The following is a 16,727-nucleotide window of genomic DNA, read 5'->3' as shown; positions in this document are numbered from 1 at the left end:
TATTGCATATAAAAGGTTTAAGAAATGTATCAATGTACTTGGCTAGTGGCTCAAGCATTTATCCACAGGCCGCGATGATGGGCCGACCAGGTGGTTTAACTACATCTTTATGTACTTTAGGTAGTACATACAAATTGGGTGTTTTTTGCATAGAGGTGTTCAAATATTCATATTCATTTTTGCTTACAAAAACAACATCTAGTGCTTCAGTAGTGAGATGTAAGATCCTAGCCCTTAAGTTGGCAGCTGGGCTATCTAATATTTGTCGGTAATGTACAGGGTTACCGAGCTGTCTTAGTACTTCATTGTCATATTCATTGCAATCCCACACAACAATCCCCCCGCCCTTATCAGCAGGTTTTATTACTGTAAGGGGATTATTAGATAGATTGTCTAATGCTAACCGTTCTTCTCTGTTGAAATTAGATTTAAAGGAGATTTTCTTGGCATTCAATTTATCTATTTCCTTCAGGACCTGATTCTCAAATAACTCAATTTCATCGGGCATACTAGCGCTATCGGGGCAGAAGGTCGATTTGACTTTCAAACTACTCACATTATATTCAACATTCTCCTCTTGTTCAGAGAAGTATACTTTCCATCTAATCTTTCTTAGAAATTGTAAGACTTCAGTGACTCAGATAGGCCGGAACTCGGCGGTAGTCTTCTTCTGTTCTTCGGGGTCATAAAATCATTGGTCAGACACACTAGATAGTCGGTCAGGGGATTGGGGGTTCAACTTCTGTTCGGACTGTGCTATGTCGAAAGTCGAACTGCACCTATCATCAACAATGTCCTATTTCTCTTGTCCATACTTCTTTGTGTGCAGAATAGTCCCTGAAACATTAGCGGTATGGGATGTGCTCCTCTCAAATCAAAAAGGCAACTGCTACCTTTTACTTGGTGTAAACAATGACATTTTGTTGTTAGAAATTGTCAAAGCACTTACATTAAGAAGACTGGAATAGACAGCAAGGGCAACCCAGAGGACTGCACTCAGTGCCTAGAGCTATTGCTGAATCAGAGTTTTGTTTCACACTGTTTGCCGACTGGGCAAGCTTAGCTACCTACACAGACCGACTCATAATCGTAAATAGTAGTAGCACAGAGAGTGATGGTAGAGGCAGGATAAGAATGTAGAAAGTAGTCTACATTAGAAGAAGATCAAGGACTATTTTGTAAAACATAGAATTATTAGGAAACAGTTTGCAATGAATAGGAGCTGTAAAAGTTAGGGAAGTATAAGTATTAATATAACAATAGAGCAACTTACTGGGGCCAGCAGAAGAGCCTGCAAGGGACTGATCCTGTCCACCTTCTTCCACAGGAGTCTCAGTCGCCTTCGCCGCCTTGCCCCTGGAAGCTTCTGTTGAACATGAAATAAAGAACACAACATGGATGATTGTTTTGGAGAAATATTTGATTTCTTTGAACACAATCTAAAATTATGTCGGGGAAACAAATTAACAACAATTGCATCTGATCTGGTCAACTAGGAGGATAGTAGTACAGTATTGCAGGATTCGCAGACCGTCTAATAGGAAAGTTATGTAATTCACTAACTACACCAACAAAAAGGTTCTAGTACGACTGCCATCACTCAGCAGCACGAAACGTCGCGTGACAGACACAGTCCGTCATCATGATTTCAGACCACTAACGAATTTCCTATAACAAGTAATAAATAATATACTCAACGTATCAATCCACCACTATCTCTTCAAATTGGCAGCAGCAGGCAGGAGTACAAAGAAGGACTAGACTTGAGTGTACTGTCTCTACCATTACGCAGTAATGCTCTCAAATGAGTAAAACGTTGCAAACAAGTAAGCATAGTAGCAATGCCAATAACCAGGTGAGCACCTGCAATGACAGAAGCTATTTAAAGATTAATTTACCAGCAATGTAATCAAATCAGCAGCATTCGTACTCTTCAGGAAAGAAATAGATTAGCAATATAACAGAGCAAAAGAAAAAAAAGTAGTTATTAAATAGCTACTTACCAAGGCCAGGGATCTCCAATCCTCGCAGGTCGAGCATATCATGCTCCCGGTCCAGAATGTCAGTGCACCGGTGCATCACTTGCTGGTAGGTGCGCCGGACCCCAGACTACTTACAGATGCGCCGGAACACCTTCTCCCACAGCTGGCGACGCTCCCGGAGGCCGTAACTGGAAGCAATCCGCCCACAACACCATCAAGGCGACCACCTCCACCGCAGAGAAGATCTTCCTCCCTGGCCTGGACTAGCTCTCCCCTCAAAAGCCCGCAAGGGAGCCGGGTACGGAGTGCTGGGACCTTCCCCTTGCGCTTGTCGGCTCCCTTTGCCATGGTCCTGGGCACAAGAAAAAGTAAAGAAGAATAGGTGTGAAAAAAAAGTAAGAGAGCGAGCGAAAGAAATAAAGTAGGTAATAAAGTAACAAAAAGTAAAAAAAAACACAAAATATAGATGTATGGAAATTGTAGAGATAGATAATAAGCAAAAAAAAGTTCAGAAAAACATAGGATTACAAAGATGTAAGATGGATAGAAAGGTAGCATGCCAAAAACCATAGCAATGAATGAAAAACAAGATTGCCGCGCCCATAGAGGACCGCGTCGGTAAGTTCGCGCAATATTTTCCCCGCGAACACGCAAAAACACAGGCGAACTCGTAATAGCGCGCCGCACACAACGCGAGATTGACAATAGCGCCCGGAACCGGAATTACGCAAGGCGCACAAGATGGCCGCGCCCATGTACGACCGCATGGGTAACTTTGCGGTCCGTGCTCTGCAAGCGGCTTGTGAAGACGCAAAAAAAAAAGCGAACACGCAAAAAAAAACAATCCGCAAATTTGCACGAATTCGTGGATTGCGAGTTTGATTTAGCACAAATTCGCGCCCTGCAAATCTCGCGAAATTGCAGAAAAAAACCAATTCTGCAAAACTGAAAGCACTTAGCAGGTGCAAAAGTTCAAGCTAATTTGTAACCATTCCCTGTAGTGCTTCCTGAGGGGCCCCTCCAGAGTTCAGTTGCCTACTTGCAACTATTCTCCGACCCTGCTCTGACCCTCAAAGCAGGGTCAGAGAATAGTTACAAGTATGAAAAATTAAACTGCAACAGGAAGCACTTACAGCTAAGGAAGCGGGTGCCAGACTTGAAGCTCTAATTCAGTGACACATTAACTAGCCCCAAATGAATTCATCTCAGTTGAGGCTGGGAAGGTGTGCTTTGCTTTCCCCCCATAATCTACAGTGGTGAACAAGAGGGTGGTAGTGGTGAACGAGAGGGTGCTGTGACAAACCAGTGGGGGACAGTGATGATCCAGAGGTTGGCAGTGGCAAACCAGAGGTTGGCAGTGATGAACCAGAGGGTGGCAGTGATGAACCCGAAGGTGGCAGTGGTGAACCAGAGGGTTATGAACCAGAGGATAGCAGTGATGAACCAGAGGGTGGAAGTCTTGAACCAGAGGGTGGCAATGATCAACCAGAGGTTGGCAGTGATGAACCAGAGGGTGGCACTGGTGAACCAGAGGGTGGCAGTGATTATCCAGAGGGTGGCTGTGGTAAACCAGAGGGTGGCAGTGATGATCCAGAGGGTGGCAGTGGCGAACCAGAGGGTGACAGTGGTGAACCAGAGAGTGACAGTGGTGAACCAGAGAGAGTCAGTGGTGAACCAGAGGGTGCTGTGATGAACCAGAGGGTGGCAGTGGTGAACCAGAGGGTGGCAGTGGTGAACCAGAGGATGCTGTGATGAACCAGAGGGTGGCAGTGGTGAACCAGAGGATAGCAGTGATAAACCAGAGGGTGGCAGTGATGAACGAGAGGGTGGCAGCGGTGAACCAGAGGGTGATGAACCAGAGGATAGCAGTGATGAACCAGAGGGTGGCAGTCTTGAACCAGAGGGTGGCAGTGATCAACCAGAGGGTGGCAGTGATGAACCAGAGGGTGGCACTGGTGAACAAGAGTGTGGCAGTGTGGAATCAGAGGGTGGCAGTGATGAACCAGAGGGTGGCAGAGATGAACCAGAGGATGGCAGTGATCAACCAGAGGGTGGCAGCCTTGAACCAGAGGGTGGCAGTGATCAACCAGAGGGTGGCAGTAATGAACCAGAGGGTGGCAGTGATGATCCAGAGGGTGGCAGTGGCGAACCAGAGGGTGGCAGTAATGAGCCAGAGGGTGGCAGTGGTGAACCACAAGGTGATGAACCAGAGGATAGCAGTGATCAACCAGAGGGTGGTAGCCTTGAACCGGAGGGTGGCAGTGATGAACCAAAGGGTGGCAGTGATGAACCAGATGGTGGCACTGGTGAACCAGGGAGTGGCAGTGAAGATCCAGAGGGTGGCAGTGGCAAACCAGAGGGTGGCAGTGATGAATCAGAGGGTGGCACTGGTGAACCAGAGGGTGGCAGTGATGGATGATCCAGAGGGTGGCAGTGACAAACCAGAGGGTGGCAGTGATGAACCAGAGGGTGGCAGTGATAATCCAGAGGGTGGCACTGGTGAACCAGAAGGTGGCAGTTTGGAACCAGAGGGTGGCATTGATGAACCAGAGGGTGGCAGGGATGAACCAGAGGATGCAGTGATCAACCAGAGGGTGGCACCCTTGAATCAGAAGGTTGCAGTGATCAACCAGAGGGTGGCAGTGATGAACCAGAGGGTGGCACTGATGAACCAGAGGGTGGCAGTGATCATCCAGAGGGTGGCAGTGGCAAACCAGAGGGTGGCAGTGATGAACCAGAGGGTGGCAGTGATGATCCAGAGGGTGGCAGTGGTAAACCAGAGGGTGGCAGTAATGAACCAGAGGGTGGCAGTGATGAACCAGAGTTTGGCAGTTGTGAACCACAAGGTGATGAACCAGAGGATAGCAGTGATGAACCAGAGGGTGGCAGTGATGAACCAGTGGGTGGCTCTGGTGAACCAGAGGGTGGCATCGATGATCCAGAGGGTGGCAGTGGCAAACCAGAGGGTGGAAGTGATGAACCAGAGAGTGGCAGTGATAATCCAGAGTGTGGCAGTGGCGAACCAGAGGGTGGCAGTAATGAACCAGAGGGTGGCAGTGATGAACCAGAGGGTGGCAGTGGTGAACCACAAGGTGATGAACCAGAGGATAGCAGTGATAAACCAGAGGGTGGCAGTGGTGAACCAGAAGGTGGTAGTGATGATCCAGAGGGTGGCAGTGGCAAACCAGAGGGTGGCATTGGTGAACCAGAGGGTGGCAGTGATGAACCGGAGGGTGGCCGCGATGAACCACAGGGTCGCAAACAGGCTGGATACGTAGAAACAACATGGTCGAGACCGTTGCGACCACAAAAGTAAGTTTGCGCCCCAGAACTTGTAAAAAACCCTCGCGAACTGGCAAAAACAGCAAATTCGCACGAATTCGCGAATTTTGCGAATTGTGAGTTCGCCTTCGCACGAATTCGCGGATCGCGAATTCACAAATTTCGCCCATACTTAGTACTGGTATGCCTAAATACATTCTCATTTAGCAAGAATATTTTAACACATTAGGCCTTATTTATGAGGTTTTACCATAGGGCAGTGCCGCAGGCCTCCCTGCAGCGCTGGCCTCCGGTAAAAGAAAAGGGCAGGCAATACGCTGAATCTATGAGATACAGCACATTCCTGTCCTGTTCCATCATGCTTGCACATAAAAGGCTGCTGTGCACCAATGCAGGCTCCTTAGCACCATGGTGAAAAGGCGCCTGAGTTGAGGGGATGATTGTTTTTGTGCAGGAAATGAAACCTTCCTGCCCAAAAACAATCACAAGAGGCTTTTTCCTTTTTCTGTGTGTCCCAGAATGCAGCACACATAGAAAAAAGAAAAACAAGGGGAAATCAAGATATTTCTCATCCTTGTGCCTCCTTTACATCAGCCCTGGGGTGTTTTTGACACTGAAAAACTAAAGGAAATGATGGACGGAGCGTTGACAATACAAGCACTCACCCCCTGTTTTTGACACTGCCTCATATTTACAATTGTATGACCCGTTAACGTAGAAAACTGAGTTAAAGGGGACCATATTTATAAGGCAGCACTAAGCCAAAAACGTGCCTTAGTGCTGCCTTGTAAATATGGAGCAGGCTCCTGCACCACGGAACATGGTGCAAGCGGCCTCCTAAATGAGGCTCATTGTATTCAGGGAGATGGTAATGCCTTTGGCCCATTTTGGCATTAGTCACTGCAGATGAAGAATGAGATGTCTATGATTTGACAAACTGCTGCCGCTTCATTTCTGAAGACGGATCAGAACAGCCAATTTGAACTTTTAATTAATAGTTCTGATGGGTCTTCAGCAGAAGTTTAAATTATTTTTGAAATTTGCAAAAAGAAGTTAAGTTGTATGTTGTGTACCTTAGGTGTCCAGAAGAAAATAATAGGGTGCCTTGAAATCTATGAACTGAGTTAATGAATTGAACATTTTGAGAAACAAAATGATCTCTGATTTTGTGCTTTTTCATAAATATGGGTTTCTTGTCTCAATTGTGTCTTTTAGTAGAAGTTCCAGCAAAATATTTCGCATATTTGTGTTGATAATGGTATTAATCATATTAGTAGGACTGTTGTGTTGATAACTCCAGTTAGATATGTTTCACCTACACAAATTTAATTAACTACTGCACACAATCATGTATTACACATGAAGTTAACACATAAGGAGAGTTATATAGGTAGATATAGAGCAAAATTATATGTGAACATGTTCGAGGAATATGTATAAATTATGAAAGTAAGAAATTGTTTCATTTATATATCTCTGTTCCTTTGTCAAAGTGGGTGCAACCTATTCTCAACTGCCTCCATCATATGTTCTTTATTGTTATGCTTTTGTTATATATTTTACAAAAATAGTCTTTGTCACCATATCTTTCAGGATTCAACAGTTTGCTTAAAGAACCACCTTCATCTAAAGACTCTGGGAATGTTGTAACTTTTTCAAGACACTTGAATACAATTGCCCAAACTAACTTGAAAACCAACAGGACTAAAATGAATTTGTATATAATTTGGATGAAGAAGGGTATGAGTTTATTAAGAGTATTTTGAAAGAAGTTGGACATTTTTGACAAATTGGGAAGATGCAAGTCAAATTAAGATGCATATTGAACCCTAGGAGAAATTTAGGAATTGAAATGCACATCCAAGATTGAGACTGGAGCATGAGGGAGTTGTGTATTGAGTGCAAGAAGTCTCAAGGTACTAGGTGTTCAATAGAGTTGGATTGAGAGAGTAGGTGTGATAGAAGTTATGTTGTAGATTATGAGTATTTGGTTGGTGTAAATTTATCATCTTTGTGGTAGGACTGCATATTTTAACCTGACTGTAATTGGGTAGGGAGCTGCTATCTTGCATTGGTATTTTCACAGGTTTACCATGCAAATGAAATAAATTATGCTGTTTCTCTGAAAAGAGTGAAACAAGGATTTTGACAAACTATGGTGGGTGTTCTGTGTGCAAATATTCCATCTAGTGGTATGGCTTTGAATGATATGAAGATAAGAAGGTTATCTACACCTATAGATCACCTTGATTCTAATACTGCAGGAGCATTAGCTAAGATTATTGAGAAGAAAATGGCTTTTCATGCCATGATTATGCAAAACCTTGTCTTAGATATATTTATCGCAAGGAGGGGGGAGTCTGTCATGTCTTCAAAGTGCGACAAGCTGTACCTTTATTGCTGATAACAGTAGGGTTATTAACACTTACATAATAAACATTACTAATATCACTTATAGAGGAAACTATCTTAAAGATAATGTTTTTTTGGAATCATTTGGTTCCTGGTTTAGTGAGATTGGAAAGGGACCTGGAAAGGATGGTAAGTGGTTTGACAGCTTAGTCCAGAGTATCTTTTGTACAATACTAAACCCTATACTTATTGTGTTAATATGTGCAATTGACCTTATTCTTTTATTTCAATTCATTGAAGCAATATTTTCGACAATGGAATTAAATTGTGAGTGTAGGAAGAAGATGTTAACAATGTTTAAGAATAAGAGGAAGAAAGATCTCCTTGGGATGGAAGATATGAATGTGCAAGTTTCCGATGACATCAAAATGTTGGAAGAATCGGAATGCAAGAGACAGAAAGTGATACATACTGTATGATGAATGTATTATGGGGATTTTTTGGTGATGATGTCAGAGGGGGTTATATGTTTAGAATTGTATATTATATCTATTGCAATTAAATCAAAAATATTGTGATGTTGAGGATTGCATTTTCTGGCTTATGTTTAGATATGCGACACATTAGGCCTCAACTCTATTGTTAAAAATATGGATTTTGTTTCATAATGTTTATTGTGTGTTTTCTCATTTGACATGGCATGGAGCAGAAGTTTTACTGTTGTTTTAGTAAAACACAGGTGATTTGGGTGCCAAATTGTTTTGAGTACTAATTAATTGTATGATGAATTCTAGTGATAACTGATTAATTATCAATATTGTATTTGAACAATTTTCCTTAAACATTTAAAACTGTATTTACTAATGGATTTTAACTGTGCCATATTTACCATTATGACATCATTTTATTCAAATGGATGTTGGTTCTGATACACTGTTCCAACTGCTCCTGCTCACTCCCCCCCACAATCAATATACCCCTGCGTGACTTCTCTCCTCATAGTTTCTGCAGTCTTGGCAGAGCACAGAACACTGGGACGTAACTGGTTATTTTTCTTCATGCTCATGCATTTTTTAATGAAACTTTCTTCTGTGTGCTAAATGTAATATTTTGCAGGCCCTTCTACTGTAGATTCTTGCTGTGGGCCTGGTTGAAAAATGTATGTATGGGCTATTGTTTGACTAATGTAACATAATGTGTTGTGCCTCTCTATAAAGGAACAGAATAGAAGCTGCTGTGGACTTCGGTTGCGGTGGGCTAGTTATATATGCCTTACTGTAAGAAATCAAGTTGTTGTTTGACTGGGGTGTGAGCCCTGTTTAAGCAGCAACCGTAATCTATGTCAGAGTGAGGCACAAGCCAACCTTAGATTAACCTGTGCTCAACCATCTGGTAGCCTGGTACAGAGCAGTCAGGCTTAATTCAGAGCCAATGTGTAAATTGTTTGTATAAAACTGAAAAGAGTAGAAAAGTGAAAAATAACACAAAAAAGATAGTTAGAAAAATAGAGTTATTTTTAATAAATAAGACAAGACCAAAATGACAAAAGTCCAATCAATATAACAGGAGATTAAAGATTTTAGTGACAATAGTACCAAAGAGCACAAATCAACAGTTTGATTCTTGCCATGTCAGACTGGGACAAAATCACATGGTTGGGCTGACTGAGAAGTAGCACAAGCTGACTACAGGGACCCAGTTAGGCGCACTGAAAAAAGAACTTTTAATCCTGGTTTGGGGGCCATTGAGAGGATCCTCATTGACAATGCGGCAAAAAAGTGTCAATATCTGCTAATTTCCTTTCACAGTGATTTGGTTATTGTGATCTATTTGGCAAGTAATACTTTACAACACCTTTGGCACACTTACTTGACAAATGTATGGTAGTGGGTGTTGTTATGTTCCCTAAACTAGACCTAAGTAGCAAAGCTACCTTTCGCCTTTATTGGTCCTAACTTGCTATACATAACAGTTCTAGTATTGACCTTTTACCCTGTTATGTGCTGAACAAATATCAATTGGTTTCTTTGAAACTAGTTTCATTTATTATGCATGAGGATTATTAGTAAAAACCCAGCACAAGACTTACATAACAAGATTAAAATACTCTGTACAAAAGTCAACCCTATCTTTTATCCTAAGGCGACCAGACTACTTTGCATAATTACAATTATTTATTTTGGCTCATCCACATAATCATACTCGCAATATATCTTTGTGGTAGAACCCCCAAGGCTACCTTTTTGGTATAAAAGAACTGCATCTTCACCAGTAGAAAGGAGTAGACGCTTCCACGCTGATACAGACACTGAGGTTCCGACACTCTGAAGCTTTAACACGCAGCAGTCTGACATCTCTTGCAGTGTGTCCAACTCGTGACTAAGATGGGGTCCTTCATTCTCTCCCATCAGGTAATGGGGTTAGCTGTTTCCCAGGGGATTCCAGTCTTTACATCTACATACATGCTAGGTAGACTTAGGTAGATTCTGAATAGTAGGAGCACGTTTGATCACTGTCATGTTTATATGCCTGCATATATTCACTGTCTTAGCACCATGGTAGAATTCTACCTTCCATTTACTCAGTGCCTGCTTGTTATCTCTTACGTTAGCTTCTGTCTATTGATTGTTGCAGCAAATGTGTTTTATACTAGAATGACGCTGGTTCAATAATTGTTAATTGAAAATATTCCCAATGTTTATTCTGTATATCTCTCTGGGACTAAGTGAGCATGATTGACTGAGCAAAAAGTACTGTTCTGTTTCGACGATCCCTGAAGGGTCAAGGGTTGTCATGTTTGAAGGCTGTCAGAAACTATTTGCTCCTTGGTAAGGTTAAGTGGATTATTGTGGCACTGTGAGCTAGCTGGAAAATAGGCTGACATATCTTACAGGGGTTTCCGGAATCAGTCCAGACATCAAGCCCTTAGTTTATGTTGTCAAACAAACGTGCAGATCCTATATATTCTTAGGAACTACACAACAGTGTGACTATTGCAGCCAGAATGTCTCCCATATCCCAGGATGAGGTCCTTTGCATTACTGAGGAACTCCTGACAGCAGCTGTAATGTATGTGTCATATCCATATTTCAATACAAATGATAATGTGAATCATTTCACATGTATATGTCATAGATATACACTTTCAACACAGTTGAGGGTACTCCTCTTTAGAGGAGACAATATAAGCAATGACTTCGCTCTGTACTTGACACCAGGCTGTGATAACATCTTGACTGACCTTTCAGCAGTAGAAGTATATACTAAAGTAGGGGTCAACTGGGTGAATGCCTCAAAAAGAGATACTTCTGTTTAATGCTCCCTGCCCTCTTCATTGTAGTCACAGTATAACACTAAACCTAAGTTTTATTTAAGAGTCAGATTTTTAGAAGACCCTAATGCACTGTTTGATAATAACAATATAACCCTTATTACAAAGGTTAAAATATCATTTCAGAGATGAGATACAATACCATTTCCAACTATAGACAATATTTCCCTAATCAAAATGAATATACTTTGTTTATTTGTTATGACTTCCCTTGTTTTTTTATCAAGCACTTTTCTAAAGTAGATGGATTGCTTTTAAGCTTTACTTGGGTAAGAACGAAACATAGAATTTCCATTAAAGTACTGAAGGTTCTTAAAAATTGCCCTTCCTGATCCCTGCTTGCATTATTTTGCAACAGCACTAACACATATGCCAATTAGCTACAAGCCTTGACATATATGAGAATCATGTTATGTTCAGAATGTTAAAAGATACAGAGATTTGTGACTTACCAAGTTTTATTGAGCTTGCAAAACTTCCAAAGAGAGTTCAAAATAAGATGTTTGTTTTTAAAGAAACAAAGCTAGGCTTGACAAGGTTTTTCAAATCCCAAACACAATTGCTGATACTTCCTTGATCGAATAACACAATTTATCTTCAATATGCGCCCTAGAATAGTTCGATCGATGGTGGCAATTGGGGGTTATTTAATTTGACAATCGTTTCTTAGGTAACAATTTTAAAGAGATTTCTGTTTTTCAATGGTCTACTAAAAAGAAAGCCAGCTGGTTTTAATCATCATACATTCAGTCGCAGCAGGTAGTTAATTAACTGATAATAACCCAAATTATACAACATACCAGAGCTTCTTACTCAAATTTATTTGCCAGATTCTAGTAACTTAAAAGTGAATTTTTGCATCAGAAACGTCTTATAGAAAAAACAATGGAAATTTTACTTAGCAAAATGAAAAGTGCTGGCTCAATGGGATAAATGTTTGGTCTGAAATTAACAATATTTTATACAAGGCAAAACATGCCTCCAGCTTTTATTGAATGTGCTTTTTAAATGGATGCTGTACAACATTTAGTCCCAGGGTATCGCCATAGCCTGCCTAAGTTGCGCAAATAACTCTAGAGGAGACTAGATGCTTATGTTTAGGAAATATCCCACCATTGCAAAAAAATTATTTTTCGGTATTTAAAATATCAGGTTCAGCTAATTTCCTCCCCCAAAAGTACTATATTTTGATCTAACAGAAGCTGACATTTTGTTAAAATTGCTAACAACTCTTTAGAAGTCACCTTTGTCACTCAAAGTTGCTCAATGGATCGATTAACTGGATAAGAAACCTTGCATGTGCATTATTTCAGTGTTATCATAAAGCTAGGTTATTCTATAAGATCTAGCGGAAATTCTTTGAAGACTAAATTTTGATTAATGATTAACAAAGTAATTGAATGAATTTTTATTGTTTCTCTTTAATTTTCTTATTTTAATAAATGTATCTCATTTCTCATTCAAGGGCATTTTATGATGTATCTCTGTTACGTTTGCATGCCTACTTAAGAAAACAATAAATAAATACATTTCAGTAAAAGAAAGTGGAACATGACGGCCTGCTAGTTAGCCGGTCACAAGTCTGCCACCCTCTAGCCTCCGTTATTGACTCCGTTATGGACTTTTGGAACTGAATACCCCACCCTAGTTTGTGCAGACCTTAGTTGTAGGACCGTTGGTCTCCCCCTGGGTGTAGTTTTCAGGCTCTTTCCGCCTCCGTGTGGCACGCCGAGTCGCGTTACCAAGTCGTATAGTGCTGCTTTGAGAGCGGGGCCGGGAGCTGTTACGGCTGTTAAGGCTATTGTGGCTTCACTTTGCTGACGGTTGGAGGCAGTGTGTCTTCTCTGGCTCTCCATAGTTTTTGGAGAGGAGGCACTCTGGGTGGTCTTGACAGTCTGGGCTGTTTGCGACAGGAAATGAGAACAAGCATTTGCAATGCAATAGGTCTCACATTAGGAAAGTTTGAGCTATTGGTATTGTAAATGACAAATATTTTATTTATGTGTTGGTTTTGAAAATAGCAAAATTAATAGCTTTGTCATTTACAATGCCAAAAGTTTTAACTTTTGCAAACATGACACCTATAGCATTTGTAATGCAAGATGTGTTGTATTTACATGACTTAGATGTATTAATAATACAAATAACAATGGCTTTTTTTTTAAATAATTAATATTTAAATAAAAGTTATTTTAATTTATAATGGCAATACTTAAACTTTTGTGAATAACGTTTGGGAAGATTATGTTCAGTGTATTTTATTGTGATGAAAATCCAAGAACAGCAGTGAAATACTAACATCTTGAAACATTGAGAGAACATATTAGAACCAGTTGTTATTGAATGGTTGCACAGAGTGATGCTGTGGCGTTCAGTGGTGCTGAGTGATGCTGTGGCCTTCAGTGGTGCTCAGTGATGCTGCGGTTTCAGAGGTGCTGTGTCGTTGAGTGGTGCTGAATGATGCTGTGGCATTGAGTGGTGCTGTTGCGTTGAGTAATGCTGTGACATTGAGTGATGCTGTGACATTGAGTGATGCTGTGACGTTGAGTGATGCTGTGGCATTGAGGGATGCTGTGTGCTGAGTGGTGCTGTGGCGTTGAGTGGTGCTGTGGCATTGAGTGGTGCTGTGGTGTTGAGTAATGCTGTGACATTGAGTGATGCTGTGACATTGAGTGATGCTGTGATGTTGAGTGATGCTGTGGCGTTGAGGGATGCTGTGGCATTGAGTGGTGCTGTGGCATTGAGGAGTGCTAAGGCATTCAGTGGTGCTGAGTGATTCTGTGGCGCCGAGTGATGCTGTGGCGTTGAGTGATGCTGTGGCATTGAGTGGTGCTGTGTTGTTGAGTGGTGCTGTGGTGTTGAGTGGTGCTGTTGTGTTGAGTGGTGCTGTGGTTTTGAGTGGTGCTGTGGCATTGAGTGGTGCTGTGGCATTGAGTGGTGCTGTGGTGTTGAGTGGTGCTGAGTGATGCTGTTGCGTTGACCATATTAAAACATTTTAAGCTCTATGATGTATGGAAGAAAAAAATGGGTGAGACTAGGGAATACTCCTTTTTTAGTAAAAAGAATTCTAATTACTCTAGAATTTACTACATATTTATGGAGCATTCAGACTTGATAAAGTAAGTTTAAATGAGTATTTGCCCATACACCTTTCTGACCATGTTGCCATAGCTCTCAACTTAGTTCTCCCTTCAGACTTTTCCTTGAGGGGATGGACTCTAAGTAGGAAATTTCTTCTGTTCAACTCCAGGTTTTTTGAAGATTGAAACAACTAGATTCTTTCAAGACAACTTGGGTTCGGACCCTTTATATATTGTGTGGGACACCCATAAGGCCTGGCTTAGAGGGACACTAAAAGGGGCAGGTGTGGGTTGGAATAGGGCAGAGAAGAAAGAGTTGGCGGATCTAGAACTACAGATAATTGGGGCAGAAGCAGCTTTAAAGGTTAGCCGTCCTCCCGGAATAGAGAATGATAATCTAAAAAGAGAGTAGAAGAGTTGCAGTTGAAGTTCAGACTTAAGCCTGAAGAGATTTTACAACAAAAGTGGGAGGCTATTAAAATGAGGGATTTTGAGCAAGGGGAGAACTGTGGCAATCGTCTTGCTATGAAGAGTGGAGTTGATAGATCATATAACTATGTCAGCAAAATCAAAGTTGGTACACATATCACAGAGGATAAAGGGAATATAGAACAGGCTTTTGCAGAATTCTTCCAGGAGCTATATCGAGAATGTCTCCAGGTTGAGGAGGAGCATGTTAATAATTGGCTTAAAGAGAAGCAGATGCCAAAATTAGTCGATGATAGTCAAAAAATGCGCACATTAGAAATAACAGGAAGTGAGATATTAACTGTTTTGGACAAGGCTAAGAAAGGGAAAGCAGCAGGCCCTGATGCAATCCTGATTGAGGTATATTTCTTATTGAGGGAAGAGATCATCCCGGTCTGGCTGAGATTGTTTAATGAGATCCTAGATGGTACCTCCCCCTACCTGACTCCTGGAGCGATGCAGTTATAACATTGATTCTAAAACCTGATAAAGACCCAACCCAATGTCAGTCATATCGGCCAATTTAATTATTGAACGTTGAATATAAGGTTTTTGCTAGGATCTTGAATAATCGGCTGTGTAAGATCATAGGGCCAATTATTCATGAGGATCAAAGGGGTTTTCTTCCAGGCAGGCAGATGTCGAAACTGGTACATACTTTAATTGGGTCGGTTCATCTGGCATCAAGTCAAGTCAAGTCAAAACAAGCTTTATTCGATTGTTAAAATCATAAAAGCAAAGTCAGGCAATAAAACGACAATGTCACATTTCATCAGTTTAAGAAGACATTAAACATTAATGATAGTATTGAATACATACAAAAATTATTAAAAATGGGCATGCTAAAAAACAGTTAAAAGCAGTAAAAAAGAACACAGTATATTCAGTCACCCCGCCAGGTTATTCGGGGATAGCTTCCTGGTCTTAACACGCATGGCAGCTACCAGGAAGCTAGCAACCCCGAAAATTACCTTTGTGGTTCCTAATAGTTGTAAGTAAAAGAGCGCTGGGCGTACTTGTAAAAAACCGGCATCTCTTAGAAATGGGGCTAAGAACCGCCTTCTACCCTCCTTGAAGTGGCCACAGAACATTACAAAGTGCATGAGAGACTGCTCTGAGAAGTTGTCACAACTACAAGGGTTCAGTATATCAGGTACCCCCCACACTGGGAAGTCACCCAGGGAGCATTGTATAATCTTAAACCTGAATCTAATGAGGAGGTGACGATGGAATGGTTTACTAACAATTTTTAAATAGGGTTCTAGAGAGGGAGTAGTTAAGAGCAGAAAATTTGCTCTAACTTTTGGCTTAATTAATTTCTCCTCTTCCCTAGCTTGATTCACTCTGGCATCATCACACAGCCTCCCTCTTTCAATTATTGCTGTTGACGTTGCCAAAGCCTTCAATCGCGTGAATTGGCATTTTTTGGATAGGACTAAGAGGGCTTTTGGCTATGCCGACGGTTTTAGGGAAGTTCCTAAAGTAGGGCGAGGCGCTAGGCAGGTTATACATTGTCCCCTATTCTTTTTGATGTATTTATCGAACCATTTGCCCAAAGTTTAAGACAGAATAAGAAGATTGCTCCATTCATAGCAAACAGGTTTGTGAGGAAAATAGCGCCATATGCAGACGATTTAATTTTATTATCCTTAAATGTCAACATTACACTTCTGGAGCTTCTTGCTGAAGCCCAGATTTTTTGGAAATTCTCTGTCTCTGAAATTAATAATATTTACGGCATGGAATATCGCTGATCAGAAGGGGATTTTTGCAAGGAGCTTAGATATCTTGGGGTCAAAATAACAGGATCTCACAGAAATTCAAAAAATGTATTTAGATAGAGTCTCGAAAGATGTTGGCGTTTTATTAAAAAGATGGCAGAATATCCCGCTCTCCCATTACTGTTGGGTTAACCTGAATAAAATGTGCGTGCTACCAAAATATACTTATCTGTTCAATAACATCCCGTAGAATTCGCAAACGTTGACCTGCTTAAAATTCAGGGAACGATATCCTCCTTTATTTGGGCAGGTAAAGGGATCAGGCTGTCTTGGAAAAAATTAAGGCAAAAATCAACGCATGGGGGTATGGGCCTACCAGACCTCCAGTTGTGTTGCTGGGTCTACCAATTAAAAAACTGTAGGATGTTACTGCTTACTCCACCTGATTCACTGATTGGCAGTATGTTCAAAGCCATGCTAGTTGGCGTAGAGGAGCTAGGTTTCATGTATA

The sequence above is a fragment of the Lissotriton vulgaris genome, chromosome 8 (assembly GCF_964263255.1).
Source record: "Lissotriton vulgaris chromosome 8, aLisVul1.2, whole genome shotgun sequence".
Classification (NCBI taxonomy): domain Eukaryota; kingdom Metazoa; phylum Chordata; class Amphibia; order Caudata; family Salamandridae; genus Lissotriton; species Lissotriton vulgaris.
This window is presented reverse-complemented; position numbering follows the sequence as displayed.